General features: G+C 40.4%; 1 protein-coding gene across 1 annotated transcript in view; it reads left to right on the top strand.

Annotated features, from left to right (window-relative positions):
* Positions 1–22,939, top strand: part of vwa8 (von Willebrand factor A domain containing 8) — a 476,539-nt gene that overhangs the window by 370,362 nt on the left and 83,238 nt on the right. The gene's annotated exons all lie outside the window — the stretch shown is intronic.

Raw genomic sequence — 22,939 nt, 5'->3', positions numbered from 1 at the left:
CTTCCCTACCCTATCTGGTTCTGTTTCCTCTTGCCATCCACCTCTCTCCCAATACTTCTCATCATCAGATTCCAGCACTGGGGTCTGTTGTGTTCCTGTTTATCTCCCTGCAGCAACTGTCTTCATCATCACCATCCTCTCCTGCTACCTCACTGAATCTGTCTCTGATTTCTCTCTGTCTACCTCCATCTATCATTCAGCTGTGTCTCCCAACTCCACCCCTCTCTTCCCCTCACTTGAAAACACTTGGCCATTGTCTTTCACCCCTTTTCAGTGCACCAGTCACCCCAGGCTCCAGTTTCAAAGCCCCCCCTCTCCTCCTACTTGACTCCAGCAGATTATGTGTTGCTCCAATTGCACTGGATCTTATGCTTCAAACGGGAATAGTTGTTTGAGTACTGGACTCTTACTAAAGCTTTCCTTCATCTTAAATACGTCTGTTACACCATTACTTAGGCTGCTGTGTTCCAAAGAGAACAATCGGAACATTTCTAACTTCTAATAATTAATGTCCATCACGCTTGAGAACAACTCTGTGTCCTTTCTAAGGGCTGTACTGCTGTGCAGTGTCCAGTCCTATCTTTGGCACTTCAGCTAAGGCCAACCACTGTTTGGTGAACTTCCAGAGGAACACTTTGCTGTTACCTTCTCTTTCTCCCGATTAACCCTTGTGATTTTTTAAATGTAAACCCCTGCATAATCTTCCCATGCCAGCTGGCACATAAAGTACACTTCCCAGACTGTTGCTGGATGCAATCATTCTTTCTGTATTAATAGTGTATTAATCCCCTCTGTTGCTGATGATGGGTGCTGGATTATAACATAACAGTGGTTAAGTTACAGTACCTGCATGTCTTCTGAAGACTCAATTCCATATTAACATACAAATTGTGAAACCTCTTAAATACTAAATTAACCACTGTAAACCTTTGAAACTTGTCAAACATTTTTGTCAATTAATTAGTATCAGGTTATTCTCTGACACTGAGGAATGTACTTATTGTGATAAATGCACTTTCAGCTGTGCTAATTAGTCTAACCCAACAACCTCACTTAAATACATAAAAGATATGTTTTAAACCAAAGATATGAATTTATGTTTGGTTAAGCTGCCTAATTGAATTGGTTGGTAGAAGATATGTGAAGTGCAAGTCGGTGTAAACTTGCAAAAATAATCCATTCAGGAAAGTAGTAGTATTTGTTTCTTAATTGGCATCTGCTGACAAAGATAAACTGAGTGTTACAGTGCTCCCTGTGTGTAATAACTGCATGGTAAAGTACTTCATTGGTTGTGAAGCTTTTGGGACACTGAGATGAAGTGTCCAATAAAAATGCAACCTCTGTCTCACTGCCTTGCCACAAAGGCATCTAGCACTCAAAACAGGTCTTAGCCCACCCCCCAGGCATTGATTGGCCAAAGAAGGCTGATGGTAGAGGAGTGCTTTTCTGATTGGACACTGCAGACATGACTGTAACCTTTGGCCTTAGATCCTCTGCTATCTGTTAAATATATCAATGATTCGAATGAAATGTAGATGTGGTTAATAAGTTTACGTGCAGCACAAAAATAGTTAGATATAGATCAATTGGAAATTTGGGCAGCGAAGTAACGGATGGAGCTTAATCCAGACAAGTGTTAAGTGTTAAGTTTTGGTAAATGGCAGGACCCTTAGGAACATTGATATACGAAGGGAACCTGGGGTGCAAGTCCATTACTCCCTGAAAGTCACAACACAAGTAGATAGGGTGGTAAAGAAGGTGTACAGCAAGTTTGCCTTCATCAGTCAGAGTACTAAGTATAATTGTTGGGAAGTCATGTTGCAATTATACATGACTTTGGTTAGACCACGTTTCCAGGGTTGTGTGCAGTTCTGTTTGCCACACTTTAGGAAGGCTGTAGAGGCTTTGGAATGAGTGCAGGAGATGTTCACTAGGATCATTGCTGAATTTCATAGTATTGGCTATAAGGAAAAGTTACAAAAACTTGAAGTGTTTTCTCTGCAGTGTTGAAGACTGCTGTATAGAAAATTATGGGAGGAATAGATTAGGTGGACAGTCAAGGTCTTTTTCCCAGGGTGGAAATGTCAAATACTAGAGGGCCATTGCTTTAAAATGAGAGGGGGGAAGGAGATTTACAAAGCAAGTCTTTCTACACACGAGTGCCTGGAGCACACTGCCAGAGGAAGGGGTGGAGGCAGATATGATGGTGGTGGTTAAGAGGTATTTAGTCAGATGAGCAGGCAGAGAATTGAGGACTATAGACCTTGTTCAGGCAGATGGGATAAGCTAGACTGGCTTCATGGTTGGCACATGAGGAGCGTATTCCTATGCTGTACAATTCCATGCTCTCGGAGCACCTTATTTTCCATTAGCTCTCCCTGATTCTACCACTTTCCTGCGTGCTAGGATCAATTTACAGCAGTCAGTCTGTCCCATTAGATAAAAAAATAAGAGAATCGTAATCTCCATGGGAACACCATCTACCTTCCCAAATTGACTTTAACTCAGTTTGTTCTGAGATGTTGAAATGTGTGAAGTGAACTCTTTTATTTCCAGTAATGGAGTACAGACAAATAACCATTTTGTCTTTGTAATGACCCTGAATCATAGGAATACAGCATGAAAACAGGCCCTTCAACCCACCAAGTCCGTTTTGACCATCAGCCACTCATTTACACTAATCCCCTTATTTTGTTATCACTACGTCCTGATCAACTCCACTCACCAACAGCGGGGGAATTTACAGTAGCTGTTCACCCGCCAATCTGCACAACCTGATCAACACTCACCGACACAATGGGGGAATTTACAGTAGCTGTTCACCCGCCAATCTGCACAACCTGATCAACACTCACCGACACAATGGGGGAATTTACAGTAGCTGTTCACCCGCCAACCTGCACAACCTGATCAACACTCACCGACACAATGGGGGAATTTACAGCAGTCAGTTCACCTGCCAACCTGCACAACCTGATCAACACTCACTGACACAGTGGGGGAATTTACAGCAGTCAGTTCACCCGCCAACCTGCACATCCTGATGAGGACGTGGAGGGATGGGTAATAAATTTGCTGATGACACAAAAGCTGCGGGGTTGTGCGTAGTGTGGAGGGCTGTCAGAGGTTACAACGGGACATTAATAGGATGCTAAACTGGGCTGAGAAGCGGCAGATGGAGTTCAACCCAGATAAGTGTGAGGTGGTTCATTTTGATAGGTCAAATATGATGGCAGAACGTAGCATTAATGGTAAGACTGTTGGCAATGTGGAGGATCAGAGGGAGCTTGAGGTCCGAGTCCATTGGACATTCAAAGCTGCTATGCAGGTTGACCCTGTATTTGAGAAGGCATGGCCTTCTTCAACCATGGGATTGAGTTTAAGAGCCGAGAGGTAATGTTGCAGCTATATAGAACCCTGGTCAGACCCCACTCGGAGTACTGTGCTCAATTCTGGTCACCTCACTACAGGACGGATGTGAAAACCATAGAAAGAGTGCAGAGGAGATTTACAAGGATGTTGCCTGGATTGAGGAACATGCTTTTTGAGAATAGGATGAGTGAACTTGGCCTTTTCTCTTTAGAGCGATAGAGAATGAGTGGTGACCTGATAGAGGTGTACAAGATAACGAGAGGCATTGATCGTGTGGATAGTCAGAGGCTTTTCCCCAGGGCTGAAATGGCTATCACGAGAAGGCATAGTTTTCTTTTCTTTCTTTTTCAATCTTTTTATTAAATTTCATATATAAAAAAAAACAACACAAAATAATGAATAGATTACAGATTCAATAAACTTGAGATTACATTAGTAATAGGATAATAATATCCTATTAAAACATCCATCAACAAAAGGTGCATAAATCAATCAAGTCTATGTAAATATATATGAAAAACAAAAATAATCGTCGAAAAAAGAGAAAAAAAAAATTGAAATTATATATGAGAAAAAATATATAATGAAAAAAAAATACTAAACTAACACTAACATGGGCAATAATAACACTTTATAAATATATAAAGGTGTCAAGAAAAGAACTCCAGAACTCCATACCTGAACAAGTATAAGTAGAGAAAAGGATCTGAAATAAGCCAAATTAATTCATATGAAAGTGTCGAATAAATGGTCCCCAGGTTTCTTCAAATTTAATTGAAGAATCAAAGATAGTGCTTCTGATTTTTTCCAAACTCAAATAAGAAATAGTTTGGGAGAGCCACTGAAATGTAGTAGGAGGATTTACTTCTTTCCAATTTTGTAATATAGACCTTCTGGCAATTAATGTTACAAAGGCAATCATTCGTCTGATTGAAGGGGAAAGTTGATTGCCATCTTCATTTGGTATACCGAAAATTGCAGTAATAAAATGGGGTTGTAAATCGATATTCCATACTGAGGAAATGACATCAAAAATGTCCTTCCAATAGTTATGTAAAGTGGGACATGTCCAAAACATGTGAGTCAATGAAGCCACTTCTAAGTGACATCTGTCACATTGAGGATTGATATGCGAATAAAATCGGGCAAGTTTATCTTTAGACATATAAGCTCTATGTACAATTTTAAATTGTATTAAAGCATGTTTAGCACAAATAGAGGAGGAATTAACCATTTGTAAAATTTTTTCCCATTTATCTGTTGATATATTACATCGAAGTTCTTTTTCCCATTCTTGTCTAATTCTATCCGATATTTCTGGCTGTATCTTCATAATCATGTTATAAATAAAAGCTACTAATCCCTTCTGACAAGGATTAAAAGTAAAAATCAAATCTGAAAAATCCGATGGAGTTGAATTAGGAAAAGATGGAAGAATTTTATGTAAGAAATTTCTAATTTGTAAGTATCTAAAAAAATTAGATTTAGGTAATTCAAATTTGTTGGATAGTTGATCAAAGGACATCAAAGTACCTTCAAAAAAAAGATCACGAAAACATTTTATACCTTTCCTTTTCCATATACTAAAAGCTTGATCTGTCAATGAAGGTTTAAAAAAAAAATTACATAAAATAGGGCTGTCCAAAGCAAAGTTTTTCAGATTAAAGAATTTGCGAAATTGAAACCAAATTCGTAGTGTATGTTTAACAACAGGGTTAGATATCTGTTTATTGAATTTGGCTAAATCAATAGGAAGAAAAGAACCAAGAACGGAAAATATAGAATATCCCTTAACCTCACTACATTCCAAATTTACCCACTGTGGGCACACAGGTGAATCCAAATCTAGTTTCCAGTACATTAGGTTACGAATATTATTCGCCCAATAATAAAATCTAAAGTTAGGTAAAGCTAGACCACCATCTTTTTTAGACTTTTGTAATTGCCTTTTGCTTAACCTAGGATTTTTATTTTGCCAAACAAATGAGGAAATCTTTGAATCAATATTATCAAAAAAAGATTTAGGAATAAAAATTGGTAAAGCTTGGAATAAATATAAAAATTTCGGTAAAATCATCATTTTAATAGCATTAATCCGACCAACTAATGATAAAAATAAGGGAGACCATCTAGTAGTAAGTTGCTGAATTTGATGAAGCATAGGTAAAAAATTCAGTCCAAATAAATCTTTATATTTCTTGGTGATTTTTATACCTAAATAGATAAAGTTATCAGTAACAACTTTAAATGGCATCCTATCACTCAATAAAGTTTGCGCGTTTAAAGGGAATAACTCACTCTTATCTAAGTTTAACTTATAACCAGAAAAACTACCAAATTGAGCCAACAAGGATAAAATAGCAGGAATAGACCTACTAGGATTAGAAATATATAACAACAAATCATCAGCATAAAGCGATAATTTGTATAACTTCTCATTACGGGTAATACCAAAAATATTAGGAGACTCACGAATAGCAATAGCTAAAGGTTCTAATGCAATATTAAATAATAAAGGACTTAAAGGACAACCTTGTCTCGTACCACGAGATAATTGAAAAAAAGAGGATCTATAATTATTTGTAAGAACAGAAGCAACAGGTTTATAATATATTAATTTAATCCATGATATAAAATTAGGACTAAAATTAAAGTTTCTCAATGCATTAAATAAATATGTCCATTCAACTCTATCAAAGGCTTTTTCAGCATCTAATGAAATAACACATTCTGGGGTTGTAGGTGATGAAGTATAAATTATGTTAATCAATTTTCTAATATTAAAGAAGGAATATCGATTCCTAATAAAACCAGTTTGATCTTCTGAAATAATCTGTGGTAATACCTTTTCTAATCTAATGGCTAAAATTTTTGTAAGAATCTTAGAGTCTACATTTAATAATGATATAGGGCGATAAGATGCACATAAGGTAGGATCTTTATCTTTTTTAAGAATTAGAGAGATAGTAGCTTCATAAAACGATTGAGGTAATCTCTTCTTAACAAACGCATCATTAAAGATTTCACATAGCCAAGGAGAAAGCAATAAAGAAAAAGTTTTAAAAAATTCTACAATAAAACCATCAGGACCAGGAGCTTTCCCTGAATTCATTGATGAGATAGCCTCTCTTATTTCATCCATAGAAATAGGAGCATCAAGCAAGCTACAATCTTCATCTATCAGTTTAGGAATATTCAAATTATTAAAAAAATTATCCATCGTAAACCGGTCACCGTCAAATTCTGATTGATATAAAGATTTATAAAAATCTTGAAAAGTGTTATTGATTTCTTTATAATCAGTAGTTAAATTACCGTCTTGTTTACGAATTTTAATAATTTGTCGCTTAGTCGAAATAGCTTTTAATTGATTAGCTAACAATTTACCAGTTCGATCACTATGAATATAAAATTGAGCCCTAGTCTTAATTAATTGATTCTCAATTGAAGAAGATAATAATAAACTATGTTCCATTTGAAGCTCAACTCTCTTCTTATAAAGTTCTTTGGTAGGAGTAACAGAATAAATCTTATCAATTTCTTTAATTTTATCCACCAATAAAGCTATATCTGAATATCTTTGTTTTCTTTTACCAGCGGAATATGAAATAATTTGTCCACGAATAAAAGCCTTGAAAGAGTCCCAAAGTATTCCTTTATCAATCTCTTCATTATAGTTTGTTGAAAAAAATAAGTCAATTTGTTGTTTTATGAAGGTAATAAATTCTGGATCTTGAAGTAAAGTAGCATTAAGTCTCCAAGATCTAGTATTGATAGAAGAATCCGAAATCTTGATAGATAACTTCAGAGGTGCATGATCCGAAATAGCAATAGAATCGTATTTACAATCAATAACATCTGTTAATAAACGATGATCAATAAGAAAGTAATCAATTCTAGAATAACTATGATATACATGTGAAAAAAAAGAAAATTCTTTACCTTTAGGGTTCAAAAACCGCCATATTTCAGTAATTCCAGAATCAACCATAAAAGAATTAATAAGTAAAGCTGATCTATTCGGAAGAGTTCGAATAGGTTTAGATCTATCCATCGAAGGATTCAAACAACAATTAAAGTCTCCACCCATAATCAACATATATTCATTCAAATTAGGAAGAGAAGTAAATAACCGTTTAAAAAATTCAGGACAATCAAAGTTTGGAGCATAAATATTAACTAAAACAACTTTCCGATTAAAAAGTGAACCAGTTATCAACAAAAATCTACCCTGTGGATCAGAAATAATTTCATAATGTGTAAACGAAATTGAGGCGTCTATAAAAATAGACACACCCCTAATTTTAGCGGTACAATTTGAGTGAAATTGTTGACCTTTCCAGAACCTAAAAAAACGTTGATTATCCTCCCTCCTAATGTGGGTCTCCTGTGCAAAAATAATATTAGCGTTCAATCTATGGAATACTTTAAATATTTTTTTACGTTTAATCGGATGATTTAAACCATTAGTATTCCACGAGATAAAGTTAATAGATTTATCCATCATACCAATATTAATTGTGTGTATCATAAAAGGTTAAAAAAACACATAACCCACAATTTAGGAAGAAGGAAAATTGATTCAGGAGCAACCGGAGATCCTGACACCTCAACAATATTAACAATTTAAAGTCAGCCCATAAACTAAAAGCAAAAAAATAAAAAGCAAAAGCATGAAAAAAGATCCCTCCCCCCTCCCCCCACCCTTTGAAAGAAAGCCAAGCGGCAGGCGCATAAACTAATACTAATATTACCCCCATTTCAAGATGGCAGCTCCATAAGAAAATTTTTTAAGAAAAAACTATATAACACCCCAATTAAAATATAGAGTTGCAAAAAAAAAATATATATATATATATATACCTACATATATATATATATATATATATACATACACATACACACCCATATCAGACAAATCAAAAAAAAAACTAAAATAGTAAAACCAGAAAGATCATTAATAAAAAAAAAATGCACATTAAAGTTTAAAAATGTGATACACCTTTAAAAAAGAATTTCCATATTCAGATACAAAGATGACGTTTCACAAGCCAAGACTTATGGGAAGAAGAAACGACATTTTGAGAAAGCCATATTACAAAATATGAATATAAATTCAGCAATCTAATGAGAAAATATAGTAAAAAAAGTTATCAAAATAGAATATTTTTATATAAAAAAAAGATTTAACAGACACTACAACATATTTAAAAAAAAACTAAAGAAAAAGAATTCAAAACCTTTGTTCCATTTCTAAATACAGGCAAGCAAATAAACGCTTATAAAAAGTAAAGACTTATGGGAAGAAGAAACGACATTTTGAAAAAAATAATTCATTATTACAAAATACAAACGTATATAAAAAAAGGATATTATAAAGATTAAAACAGCATCTATAAGCGATAATAATAGTAAAAAAAAAGACCCAGACCCATAGTTCAAAATAAGAAGTTATAACCCAACTTCCAGGGTTAAAACTTAAAATGAAATAACATCCTCTCTCCAAAAAAAAAATCTTCAATGTAACTCATAGTTCAAGTTGCACTAGAGGATCGATATTCTTCAACAAATTTCTTCGCTTCTTCAGGAGTGATAAAAAAGTGTAGACTGTTGTCGGGCAGCACCATTCTAAGTTTCGCTGGATACATTAAAGCTTGTTTAAAACCAAGCGAATGAATCTCTGCCATCACTGGTTTAAAAGCGATCCTGGCTTTCATAACTTCATACGAATAGTCTTCAACTATTCGAAATGAATAATTTCTGTAGGAGATCATACCTTTTTTACGAGCTAATCGAATTAGAAGCTCTTTCTCACGAGGATAATGAAGGCGAACAATCACCGCTCGTGGTTTATCAGACACAGACGAAAGCCTCGCAACTCTATGAGCGCGGTCAATAACAGGTTCATTTTTCAAACCTTCACCACCGAAAATTTCCCACAGTAATTTAGAGAAAAATTCAGTTAAATCACCGGACTCAACTTTTTCGGGAATTCCGATGATGCGCAAATTCTGTCTGCGAGAACGATTTTCAAGATCAGTAATTTTAAACTTGTACTGATCTAAAGTTTTAGCAGTCGACTCTATCTTCTTCTCTAACACTTCAATTGTACGTGCTTTTTCACAAATTGATTGTTCAAGAGTCGCGATCTTATTTCCATGCTGTTGAACCTCTAACGCCTGCGACTGAAACTTAGTTTCAAGCGATTTAACAACTCCTTCAAGATCGGATATTTTCGAAGTAATCCTCCTTTCCAAACTTAACAGTTTACTGTCCAATTTACCTTCTAGTCTGCCTTCCAGAGCCGCAAATTTAGCATCCAGTTTATTGTCCAATTTACTTTCCATAGCCGCAAATCTAACATCCAGTTTAGTGTCCAAAAGACCAACAATTGCGTCGATGGATAAAGGATCCTTAGCCGATTTCTTACTTGTAGCCATTTTAGGTTTGACAAGATTAGATCAACTATTATTTTAGGAAAAAAGGGTCAATCAAAGGTAGCAACTCATATGATTAAGTTCGAAAAGGTCTAATTAAAGGGTGATTATAGTTAAAAAAATAAAGAGCGCCTAAAAGGCAGATGCTTACGTCGCCATCTTGAAACTCCACCCCCGAGAAGGCATAGTTTTAAGGTGCTTGGAAGTAGGTACGGAGGAGATGTCAGGCGTAAGTTTTTTTACACAGAGAGTGGTGAGTGTGTGAAATGGGCTGCTGGCAGCGGTGGTGGAGGCAGAAATGATAGGGTCTTCTAACAGACTCCTGGATGGCTACATGGAGCTTAGAAAAATAGAGGACTATGGGTAAGCCTGGGTAGTTCTAGGGCAGAGGTCGGCAACCCGCGGCTCTTTCATCTCTGTGATGCGGCTCCCCGTGGTTTGTTAGTTTTTGAAATGTAATTCGAAATTTGAAGATTATGGTGATCTTGTACAATCTAAAACTGTTGTGGAGACCCCATTTCCTGGCACATCCGAACCGGCTCACAATTAGCCACCGTTCCGGCTATGGGAGATAGCCTATGGGGGTTTGTGAGTACGTGTCTTTTGGAGCATCTGCGCCCACGGGGACGGGTTGAGGGAGGCTTTAAAGCAAGGCTGTTTAGTTCGAATAAAGCTACCTTTGACTGCAGTGTCTTTATTTTAGCGCTGTTTAGCACACCGCTACAACATGTTTTTTATCGCTATTAATATACATCTCCACTGCCAATGCCTGACACCTGCCAGTGCGCGATTTCTTTTAATTCTTCGATCCAAGGTAGGCTAACTATGGAGTAACCTTCAACCCAACGTCTTTTTTGCGGAGTTCAAAATGTTTTTGTTGCATGCAGAAATGTAATTTCGTTTTCTCTGCAGGAGTTCATCAATTTCATAAATGCAACACATCATAGTTTGTTTATACATAGCATAAAGGCAAAAAAAACCGTTGTATGCAGTGTTATTTCATTTTAAATATCAAACGGGTTTTGTGGCTCCCAGTGTTTTCTTTTCTGTGGGAAATGGGTCCATATTGACTCTTTCAGTGGTAAACGTTGCCGACCACTGTTCTAGGGTAAGGACATGTTTGGCACAGTATTGTGGGCTGAAGGGCCTGTATTGTTCTGTAGGTTTTCTATGTTCTAACAACAACACTCACCAACACAGTGGAGGAATTTACAGTAGCTGTTCACCTGCCAACCCACACATCCTGATCAACAACACTCACTGACACAGTGGGGGAATTTACAGTAGCAGTTCACCCACCAGCCTGCACATCTTTAGGATACAGGAAGAAACCAGAGCCCCTGGAGGAAACTCATTAGAGACAATGGTGGAGGTCAGGATTAAACCTGAGTCTCTGATGCTGCAAGGCAAAGTTCTTCCAGCTGTGGCACTGAGTCACTCACGGTGATGCAGTCAGTGATAGAAGTGTGAAGGCTGAAAGCTGCCAGTGCATCCTGTCTAACACTACCTTGTTCTAAAGCAGAAGTTTGCCAGTGTAGATGCCATTGCAATGCAACTTACATTCTTTTCCCTATAGAAAAGAATGGGGGGGTCAAGAACTAGAGGGCATAGGTATAAGGTGGGAGAAGAGAGATTCAGTAGGAACCTGAGACAATGTTTTCACCCAGAAGCCAGTCAGTATATAAAATGAAAATCCGAGGAAGTGGCTGAGACCGGTGTATTAACAGCATTTACAAGGTACTTGGACAAGTACATGGATAGGAAAGACTTCGAGAGACGTGGGTAATGGGACTAGCCTAGGTGGGAAACTTGGTTAGCAGACCTGTTGTACTAAATGATCTGTTTCCATGCTGTATGCCTCTGAGACTGTAAGAGAAATAACTTATGCCTGAAATTGCTAGAACGCAATAATTTCACAGGCATTTGGGTGGAGCCCACTTAAGGTTTGAGAAGGGGAAGCAACAAATGAGGCAACAAAAGTCAACTTTGAGCTATTCCCCTTGCCAGACGACCATGTCTTCAATTAAGTAACCACAGGTTGGAAGACAGCAGGGCGGTCCATGCTACAGTGGATTGGATATGGTCTCTTCTATGCTTCAATCTTGTCATCCCTTTCATTGGCTATACAGGATCCCTTTGCACTTTTTAAGAAGAGCAGGGGGATTCACCCACATATACTGATCATCACTGAACCAGCTCACCCAGACATTATACTCAACAAGTCAGGGAGCATCTATGGGAAGAGACCCCCCCCCCCCCCATAATTAATGTTTCAGGTCTTTGATCAGCTGCAAGTTTCTAGCATTTTCCGTTTTTATTTCAGATTTTCAGCTTCTGCTATATCTTTGATTTTCATTATCACATAGATGTTTGTGGGAAGCTGTAGCTTTCTGGTTTCCAACAGTGCAGTAGTAACCACGTTCAAGTACTTACACCATGCAAGTTTGTTTATTTATTTAGAGATACAGTATGGAACAGGCCCTTCTGGCCCTTTGAGCCTCACCACCCAGCAACCCCTGATTTAACCCTAGCCTAATCACAGGACAATTTACAATGACCAATTAACCTACTGACTGGTACATCTTCGGACTGTGAGAGGATTCCATGGGGAGATGTGCAATCTGCTTACAGAGATTGCATTCTGAACTCCATTGCTCCGAGCTATAGTAGCGTCCTGCTCAAGTGTTCAAATTCCAGCCCGTACTCTGGAACCTGGGTTCCAGCCCACTAGGGAAGCTGACCACTTCCTTTGTAAACACTCAAACACCACCATGAAGCAACCTTTATTCATCATCAGGCTGAAGAAATGTACCGTAGATTCTATTGAGCAACAGCAAGCTGCAGTGAGGCCATGCCACCACCTGCTGGCTGTGGGCTGTAACTACACATCTATTTACTGTTCAATGGCTCGATTGAACCTGGATCTTTGGTGCTGTAAAGCAGTGGCCCTATTAACTGCACCACTGTGCCATCCACAGTCTGGAACATTGGACAGTACAGCACAGGAACAGGCCCTTTTGCTATGATATCTATTCTGACCATGATGCCAATTTCTGTCACCTGCTCAAGATCAAGTTTATTGTCATCTGACTGTACGTATATACAACTAAACAAAACAATGTTCCCCTGGACCATGGTGCACCCACACAACATATATCACACACAGCACGTAAAGCAAAATATTATAAATATATTTAAAATATAATTCAAAATGTGTGTAGTAAATCACATCACAAGTAAACAGCCTGCTGCTGTGGTGGCAGTGTATTCATTAGTCTCATAGCCAGAGTAAAGAAACTGTTGCCCATTCTAGCAGTCCTAATCCTGGTGCTTTTGTACTTCCTTCTTGACAGTAGTGGGTCAAACAGATTGTGGGGTAAGTAGCAGGGATCCTCAACAAAGCTTTGGGCCCTTTGTCTGTAATATTCCTGCTAAATATCACAAGTAGGGAAGAGATCCCAATAATCCTCTTGGCAGTTTCTACTGGCCTCTTTAGGGTCTTCCGGTCCAGTGCCTTGCAGCTTCCATTCCACAAAATGATGTAGCTGGATAGGACGATCTCGATGGTGCTCCTGTAGAAAGCTGTTAGAATGGGGGTTAGGAACCTTGCATGCCTCTGTCCCTTCAGAAAGTGTAGATACTATTGTGCCTTCTTGACTAGTGAGAGGGTGTTGTGGGTCACCTGTTTTGTGTACGTAGAGTAATTTTGTGCAGTGTACATTGGAAAGTGGTCAACCTGTGCCTTCCTGAAGTCCACAATCATCTCTTTTGTCTCATCTGTGTCTTGGGCTCCGGTATCAGTCTTGGGCAGAAGACTGTCCACCCTACCTATAATTTTATATACCTCTCTAAGCCTCCCCTCAGCCTTGCTTCCTCCCACATCCCAAAGACAGGCAGGTCAGTTGATTAATTGGCAGCTGTACATTGCCCCTGTATGTAAGTGAGTAGTAGAATAGTGCGGAGTTGTTGGGATTGAGGGACAGTGGGATTGGTGTGAACGGGTAGTTGATGGTCAGTGTGGACTGCATGAGCCAAAGTGCCTATTTTTGTACTGTATCTGTCTGTGACTAGGACATCAGCACTCCCTCCAGTGAGGACTTTGTGCAGCTTCTGGCTAATAATGCAGTGTCTGATGCCCTAACATGGTGGATATATCTTGCAGAACAGTCCCCTGGGGCTTTAACACCTACAGTATTGAGGTTGTGAAGAAGGACTGAGGATGAGTCTGATGCAATTATTTAACCACCATGTCAGCTCCAGTGTGGAGTGCCATTCAGTCATGGAGGAGGCTTTCAGGCAAGTCCTGTAGCGATCCATTCCCCCCGTTCTAGCAAGATGTCCCTCAACGTTACCACACCTGTCCAGAAGGCTGCCTAGTGGCCATCTTTGCTCACTCTGTCTCTCTGGTGACTGTCCAGTCCCTGCTGCAGCCACAGCAACATCTAGCAGGTTGCAGCAAGGCACAGAAACACTGTGGCAAAGGTGTGCTTCCTTTTCCACTTGGTCTCATAACTAAAGCTGAATCAACTGCTCTGTTCAGGACAAATCCCTAAAAATTCCATCAAAACATTATCCGTCCATCCCTCACACTGCCCTGTTTCTTGCTCTCTGATTTTTAGAACTTTAACCAAGAGCTATTACCAGTCATTCCTTGATTATCAAAGCATTCCTGGAAAATATTTTGTTAATGCAAAACATTTATCATGTATGATGGGAATTTTGATGCAGTGCACTGTGAACAGAGAGTGTGGCATGTTATTTATTATAAGTTAGAAATAGCTTCATAAATCAAAGGTACATGCCCCAAAGAGTCATTGGTGTTATAGCAAAGAGACAAAAGAGGAAAAAAAAGACAAATTCAGACAGAAAGTGACATCCACATATACTGGAAGGAGAATAAAAGAGTGTGGGAAATAAGGGTTAAGAACGTGTTCAGCCAATGCAGAGTGGATATTTTTGAGTTGGTTAATTGCAGGATCCTACCAAGGATGATGGGCAAACTACCTGCCCCTCGTACAGCCTCTGCGTTTGTTCTTTCCATGTGAGCAACCAGCCTTAAGTCACAGCAACTGGTCACCTCACTTTCAGGGCCCACCAGACTCCAGAACCTTTTGTCTCAAAGACAAGAGTGCCACCAACTAAAAATCTGTTAAAATAATGTTCAAAGGCTGCTTGGAGAGTTCAGGTGTGCCTCCTTCATTGGATCTTTTCCTCTTGCCTGGAAAGCTGAATTTTCATTGTTGCTCTGCATGGACAGGGAGAGTTCCAGACCTGCTTGTGTGTCGTGTGGAGGCAAGTCCTAAGTCAGAACCTAGGCTGTTCTTATTGCCTCTGCAAAGGGAGCTCATCATTCTTTTACTTTCTTACCCCAGGGTGGAAGTATCAAATGCTAGAGAACATAGCTTTAAGGTGAGAGGTGGGGAGTTAAAGGAAGATATGCAACACATGTTTTCTGAAGTAAATTGTGATGAACTATCACTGCAAAAAATGAAGAGACAAATGAAGGCGAAGCGAATTCGAGGGATGAAATGCTGGAGTATTACAAAATCAATGCAGATGGAGCGGGAGAGCAGGAGTCGAGGCAGTGGAGAGTTGATGCCTGTCCAATTAACCCGCATGGGAGGTTAGGTCGCTCTAGGCGCCAAGTTGATTTGGAGAGGTCAAGAACGGCTTCGTGTTGGGTGGCGTGGTGTAGGACCAGACCATTTCACTCCAACGGGGTCTGTATCCTAATGCAAGGCACAATTGAAAGGCTGGCTCAGATAGACTGAAAAGGCAGGGTGCCGGGACCGGAGGCCAGGGTCAGGCCAATTTCGCTTGCTCTCCTGTGATGTTCACTCCTCTGCCCTTGACACTAAGGCTTGAGGGTGCCCTGGCTGTTGTGCTTCGTGCCTGTAAGCTTGGGCCTTCTCTGGGCTGTTACTGGAACTCAGATTGAAGGACTCAGTTTCATTCAGAAAGCTGTTACTCAGTTCTATTGTTTGCATGATCTGTGTTTTTTTATCTTCCTCTGTGCTTTGGGTGTTGGTCTTTTTTTAAATAGGGTTCTTTTAGGTTTCTTGCTTTGTGGCTGTCTGTAAACAGTCAAATCTCAAGGTTATGTAATTTATATATTCTTTGATAGTAAATGTATTTTGAATCTTTGAACCTTCATACAGACAGTGGTAGATGAATGCAAAGCCTTGCCAGGAGAGGCAAGGTTATATGGTTATAGGTGGAGGAAGCAGATACAATGTCTAAAGAGGGCTTTAGACAGACACATGAACAGACAAGTATTTATTATGTCTGTTATGTGTCTATTATGGACAGGAAATGGAGGGTTATGTCATGAACCCTATATGTCAGGTAGCAGCAGGTCTTGACGCACCTGAACGTCATTTATTTGAGTTTGTTAGGGTTGCTTAATGACTATTTTTGTCAGTAAGTGGTTATTGTGTTTTTTGTGATTCTCATTACCTGAATGTGGTTTCCTTGTGCTTCTCATTCTTAAGTGATTAGTTTTTGTGTTTTATGTTCTACTTAAGGTTATTCTGGACAAACACTTATTGCTGAGTTCTGAATTTGCATTCTGTGTGAACCACCATTCTGTGTGCTCAACTCTCTGTATTACTTTTTGGATAAATCTTCACTGGTCATTTCTTCTATCAACTCCTGAGTTTACTCTGCACTTGGGTCCACGTGTCTGTAGATCATTACAGCAGGACTCGGCCAATCTTGGATCCAATGGAGATAGATGTTCTTGGTATTGATCTGCTAAGGACAGAAGTTAGATGGCATGAGCAGTTTTTCCAGGAGATACTTGTATCATTGTGGAAGAACTCCGAGACCGTAAGCAGGATTCACATTCCCTTTACTGTGGGTTCCTAAATCAATTCATCCTTGTCTTTGAATTACAACCCACAAAGTTCTCCTTGACAAGAGTACGGTGGCCTATACAATTTCCCTCCTCTCAGGCAAAACCCTTTCATGGGCAGCAGCTTTATGGGAGAAGGACACTCCCATGTGTTCCGATATGAATTTATTTCTAAGAATGATGAGGAGGCTATTCTTCCATCCAGCCAGGGGCTCAGAGGTAGCCAGCAGACTCCTCCAGCTGTGTCAGGGAGTGCGATCCATTGCCCACTAGTCCATTGATTTTTGTCTCCTAGTGGCAGAGAGCGGGTGGGACAATGAGGTTTTGGTAGCTCTGTTTAGATGGGGATTAATTGACCAGTTTAAGCACGATAATGTGACAAGGACCAGGTGGAGGTTTTGAAGGAATTTATGAACATGGCCATAAGAATCCACAGCCGTATTTCTGAAAGGAAGGAGGGATGTGGCAAATTCACCCAGAGGGACAGTTCTCAGAACCACCCAATGCTTACCCCTGTTCCTCAATCCATAACCTACACAAATCTGCTTGGTCACCTCCAGGAGAACCCAGGTAACTGGAAGAACCCAGGTGTCCCTAGCAGAGCAAGAGAGATGTATGAAGCAGAGGTTTTGCCTATGTAGTGAAAAGGCTGGTCACTTCTGAATCACCTGCCTGCGCCCAGTTGCCAGGACCATCCAGTGAGGGGAGAACTGTAACATTCTCCAGTGACTGAGTGAATTCTCCAGTGAATGAGATTCAGTCCTTAGCAAGAGGTGACTTGGGAACAGGGGAAGTAGAGTCTGTGTGGATTGAGCTGAGGAATAGTAAGGGTAAAAAGACCCTAATGGGTGTTGTGTACAGGCCCCCAAACAGTAGCGTGGATATTGGGTACAAGTTGATTAGGGAGTTAACATTGGCATGTGCTAAAGGTAATGCAGTCGTTATGGGAGATTTCAACATGCAGGTGGACTGGGAGAATCAGGTAGGTGCTGGACCCCAGGATAGGGAGTTTGTGGAGTGTCTAAGGGATGTATTTTTGGAACAGCTTGTGCTTGAGCCAACCAGGAACGAGGCTATTTTGGACCTGGTGATGTGTAATGAACAGGAATTGATAAGTGATCTTGAAGTAAAGGAGCCATTAGGAAGTAGTGATCATAACATGATAAGTTTTTATCTACAATTTGAGAGGGATAGGGGCAGATCAGAGGTGTCAGTGTTGCAATTAAATAAAGAAGACTACGGAGCCATGAGGGATGACCTGGCCAAAGTTAAATGGGCAGATGCCCTGGCAGGAAAGACAGTGGATCAGCAGTGGCAGATATTCTTGGGCATAATACAAAAGATGCAAATGCAGTTCATTCCAATGAGAAGGAAGGATTCAAAGAGGGGGAAGGGGCCACAGTGGTTGACAAAGGAAGTCAGAGATTGTATAGCATTAAAGAAAAAGAAGTATGACAGGGCTAAGATGAGTGGGAATACAGATGATTGGGAAAGTTTTAAGGAACAGCAGATCTTAACTAAAAAAGCAATAAGGAGAGAAAAAATCAGGTATGAGCTCAGTCTAGCCAGGAATACAAAAGGGGATAGCAAAAGCTTTTTTAGCTATGTGAAGAGAAAGAAGATAGTTAAGAACAATGTTGGCCCCTTGAAGAATGAATTGGGAGAAATTGTTATGGGAAACAGGGAAATGGCAACAGAATTTAATGCGTACTTTAGATCTGTCTTCACCAGGGAGGACACAAGCAATCTCCCAGATGTATGGATGGGCCAGGGTCATAAGATATCAGAGGAATTGAGACAGATTGACATTAGGAAAGAAACTGTGATGAGTAGACTGGTAGGACTGAAGGCTAATAAATCCCCGGGTCCAGATGGTCTGCATCCGAGGGTTCTAAAAGAGGTGGCTCAGGAAATTGCGGATGCATTGGTAATCATTTTCCAATGTTCCTTAGATTCAGGATCAGTTCCTGAAGATTGGAGAGTGGCTAATGTTATCCCACTTTTCAAGAAGGGAGGGAAGGAGAAAACGGAGAACTATCGCCCTGTTAGCCTAACGTCAGTCGTGGGGAAGATGCTTGAGTCCATTATTAAGGACGAAATAGTGGCACATCTAGATGGCAGAAATAGGATTAGGCCGAGCCAGCATGGATTTACCAAGGGCAAATCATGCTTGACTAATCTGTTGGAGTTTTTTGAGGGTGTAACAAGGATGTTGGACGAGGGTAAGCCAGTAGATGTTGTGTACCTAGATTTTCAGAAGGCATTCGATAAGGTGCCACATAGGAGATTGGTGAGTAAAATCAGAGCTCATGGCATTGGGGGCAGGGTTTCAACATAGATAGAAAACTGGTTGGCAGATAGAAAGCAAAGGGTAGCAGTGAATGGGTGTTTCTCAGACTGGCTGGAGGTGACTAGTGGGGTACCACAGGGCTCTGTATTGGGACCACAGCTCTTTACGATTTATGTCAATGATTTAGATGAGGGCATTGAAAACTATATCAGCAAGTTTGCTGACAATACTAAACTGGGTGGCAGTGTGACATGCGAAGAGGACGTTAGGAGAATACAGGGAGACTTGGATAGGCTGAGTGAGTGGGCAGATACTTGGCAGATGTCATTCAATGTGAATAAATGTGAAGTTATCCACTTTGGAAGCTGGAACAAGAGGGCAGAGTATTGTCTGAACGGTGTTGAGTTAGGTAAGGGAGAAATGCAAAGAGACCTAGGAGTCCTAGTTCACCAGTCAATGAAGGTGAATGAGCAAGTGCAACAGGCAGTGAAGAGGGCAAATGGAATGTTGGCCTTTGTTACAAGGGGAATTGAATACAAGAGCAAGGATGTTCTTTTGCATTTGTACAGGGCCCTGGTGAGACCACACCTGGAATATTGTGTACAGTTTTGGTCTCCAGGTTTAAGGAAGGACATTCTGGCAATTGAGGAAGTGCAGCGTAGATTCACTAGGTTGATTCCTGGGATGGCAGGGCTGTCTTACGCAGAGAGATTGGAGAGATTGGGCTTGTACATGCTGGAATTGAGGAGATTGAGAGGGGATCTGATTGAAACGTTTAAGATAATTAAAGGATTTGATAAGATTGAGGCAGGAAATATGTTCCAGATGTTGGGAGAGTCCAGTACCAGAGGGCATGGATTGAGAATAAGAGGTCAGTTATTTAAAACAGAGTTGAGGAAGAGCTTCTTCTCCCAGAGAGTTGTGGAGGTGTGGAATGCACTGCCTCGGAAGATGGTGGAGGCCAATTCTCTGGATGCTTTCAAGAAGGAGCTGGATAGATATCTGATGGATAGGGCAATCAAGGGATATGGGGACAAGGCAGGGACTGGGTATTGATAGTGAATGATCAGCCATGATCTCAGAATGGCGGTGCAGACTCGAGGGGCCGAATGGTCTACTTCTGCACCTATTGTCTATTGTCTATTGTCTCTCCTGCTTCAAGTCCCAGTGTTTTCACCATCACTATTACCTTGGAGTAGACATCAACATTCTCTGAGAGCCTGGGTAGACTCTGAATTAGGTGGGGAATTTTTTTGGACATCGGACTGGCAGAGAGAATCCAAATTCCCAAAGTATATCTCGACCAAACTTACCTCTGCTATGATCCTGGATGGTAGACTGGACCAATAAAACCAATAAACCTGGACAAATAAATCTTTTATCTTTCCATTGCTCTCAAGTCATCTACTGGAAGGCACGAGGAAACAATTCATTTCTATCTTATTCCTTCTCCAGACATTCCAATCCTTGGTTGTCCATTATTACATCTTCCTAATCCTTGGATTAACTGGTCTTCTGGCACCATTCAGGGTTGGTCGACCCTGTGCCATGTAAAGTGCCTTCCCAGAGGTTTTGAGAGGCTTGCTGTAAACAATGTCATCTGTTGAGTTGCTTCCTGACTCCTGAAGACTGGACTTTAACTCAGTGGAGTTGTCTAGAGTGCCTTCAGAGTAATTGGATTTGTTGGAGCTGTTCAGCAAGAGGAAGGCTGCTATGCTTCCCCCACATAGGGACTATGTATCTACTCCTGAGAGGGAAGCTATGGAGGTTTACATTAAGGAGACTTTGACACTGGGGTTATTTGACTGCCCACTTTGCCTGCCAGAGTGGGGTTTTTGTATCCAAGAAAAGCAGATTGAGACTATGTGTCAATTCCTAAAGTTTAAATAGAATTACTAGTAAGAACCAGTACTACTTCCTCTAATGAACACTTAGTTTGAATCATTACAAGGAGTCACAGTCTTCACTAAACTAGATCTTCGGAATGCCTACAACCTGATCTGGATCCCAGAAGGAGATGAAAGGGAAACTGCTTCAACATGCCCACTGGACATTATGCGTACCTGGTGATGCCATTCAGTTTAGTTAATGCTCCAGCAGTCTTTCAGAAGTTAATCAACAACACAATCCAGGAGATGCTTAACCACATTGTCTTTATTTATTTTGATGATATTGCTTTTTTTCTCCGTCACTTCAGGAAAATGTCCGCCATGTACAGAGAATCAACATCTACTAGAGAATCAACTTTCTGTTAAACTTGAATTTCACGTCTCCAATATTTCTTTTCTCGGTTTTATCATTTCTAACAAGACCCTAGCATTACAAAATTGACCACAACCTATGTCAGACAAATAATTCCAACACCTTTTAGGCTAACCAGTTTCTATCAACACTTCATTTGCAATTTCAGTGCAAGCACAGCTCCATTTACCAACCTCACTAAAAGACTACTGGCCTTTCCATTGGACTCCAGAGGCAGAAGCCACTTTCTGTGACCTCAAGAACAGATTTACCATTGCACCTGTCCTTGTTTCTCCTGATCCGGCCCTACTTTTTGTAGTGGAGGTTGACACCTTGAACATTAAAGTGGAGCTGTGTTATCTCAACAAAGCATTTCAGACCAGGAGCTACACCCATGTGCCTGCTTTGCCAGGCGTCTCTCTCCCACTGATATAAACTTCAGTATCACCAACAGGGAAATCCTTGCGTCAAGATGCCTCTTGAAAAGTGGAGGCATTGGCTGGAGGGAGGCAAACACCCCTTTTTGGAATGGGCTGATCGAGAACTTAACATATTCAGGATGCCAAGAGACTGAACTCTCGTCAGGCACATTGGTCATTGTTCTTCAATTTTATTATTACAACGGACCTGTTTCCAAGAATCAGAAACCGGATGTTCTGTCTATGCAGTTTGAAACGTCAGATAAGGAGGAAATCCCAGAGACCATTCTCTCCAATTTGAGACTAGTCTCAGCCTTTAGATAGGGAATCAATTCCATGGTGCAGAGAGCCCAGGAACAACACAAGGCTGATCCCAGAAATGGACTACCTGGTCCTGTCTTTGTCCCTGAGGTGGTCTGCACTAAGTCATTGAATTGAGGGTGGGCTTCCCACATGGTTGGTCACCCAGGAGCTTGTTGTACTCTGGACTTTATAAAGAGGCAGTTCTGATAGTCAGGCACGACCAAAGAAGTCAAAGACTACATTTCGGCATGTGGTGTGTGTGCCTGGAATAAGGAACTCTGAACACTACCCCAAGGGCTTCTGCTGCCTCTATCTATACCCACTTGTCACTGGTCACATATTTCAGTGGATTTTGTCACTGGCCTTACTCCATCCTGAGGGAATACTCTCATTATGGTTGTGGTGGGCCAGTTCTTGAGGGCTTGTCACTTTGTTCCTCTCTCCAAACTACCAGCTGCAGTGGAGACAACAGAACTGATAGTACAAAATATCTTCTGGATTCTCGGCTTCCTCTGGGATATCACCTTGGACCAAAGCCCACAATTCACTTCCAAATTCCAGAGGGCCTTTTGTCTTCTCATCAGGGCAACTGTTAGTTTATCCTCAGGATTCCACCCTCAAACTAATGGACAGACAGAAAGAGTGAATCTGGATTTAGAAAGATGCCTAAGTTGTCTGGTTTTGGGAGATCTGATGACATGGAATGACCATCTTATTTTGGCAGAATTCATGCACAATAACCTTTACTCACTCCTGCATTGGGATATCCCTTTTCGAATGTCAGTTTGGCAGTCTACCACTATTCCTGGAGTGGGTTAAGAGGTGCAGGCAGACATTTTGTAAAGCAAGATCGACTTTAATGGCCTGCTATCAACAACAGGCCAAACATCGAAGGTGACCAGGTCCTTCTGTCTGGGCCAACGGGTTTGGCATTCACCCAGAACCTTCCCATGTGGGTGGAATCTTGGAAATCAGCTCCCAAATACATCGGCCTTTTTAAGGTTCTCTAAAAAATAAATCCAGT

The sequence above is a fragment of the Hypanus sabinus genome, chromosome 4 (assembly GCF_030144855.1).
Source record: "Hypanus sabinus isolate sHypSab1 chromosome 4, sHypSab1.hap1, whole genome shotgun sequence".
NCBI lineage: Eukaryota > Metazoa > Chordata > Chondrichthyes > Myliobatiformes > Dasyatidae > Hypanus > Hypanus sabinus.
Note: the sequence above shows the minus strand (reverse complement) of the source record. Positions and strands in the feature narration are given on the sequence as shown.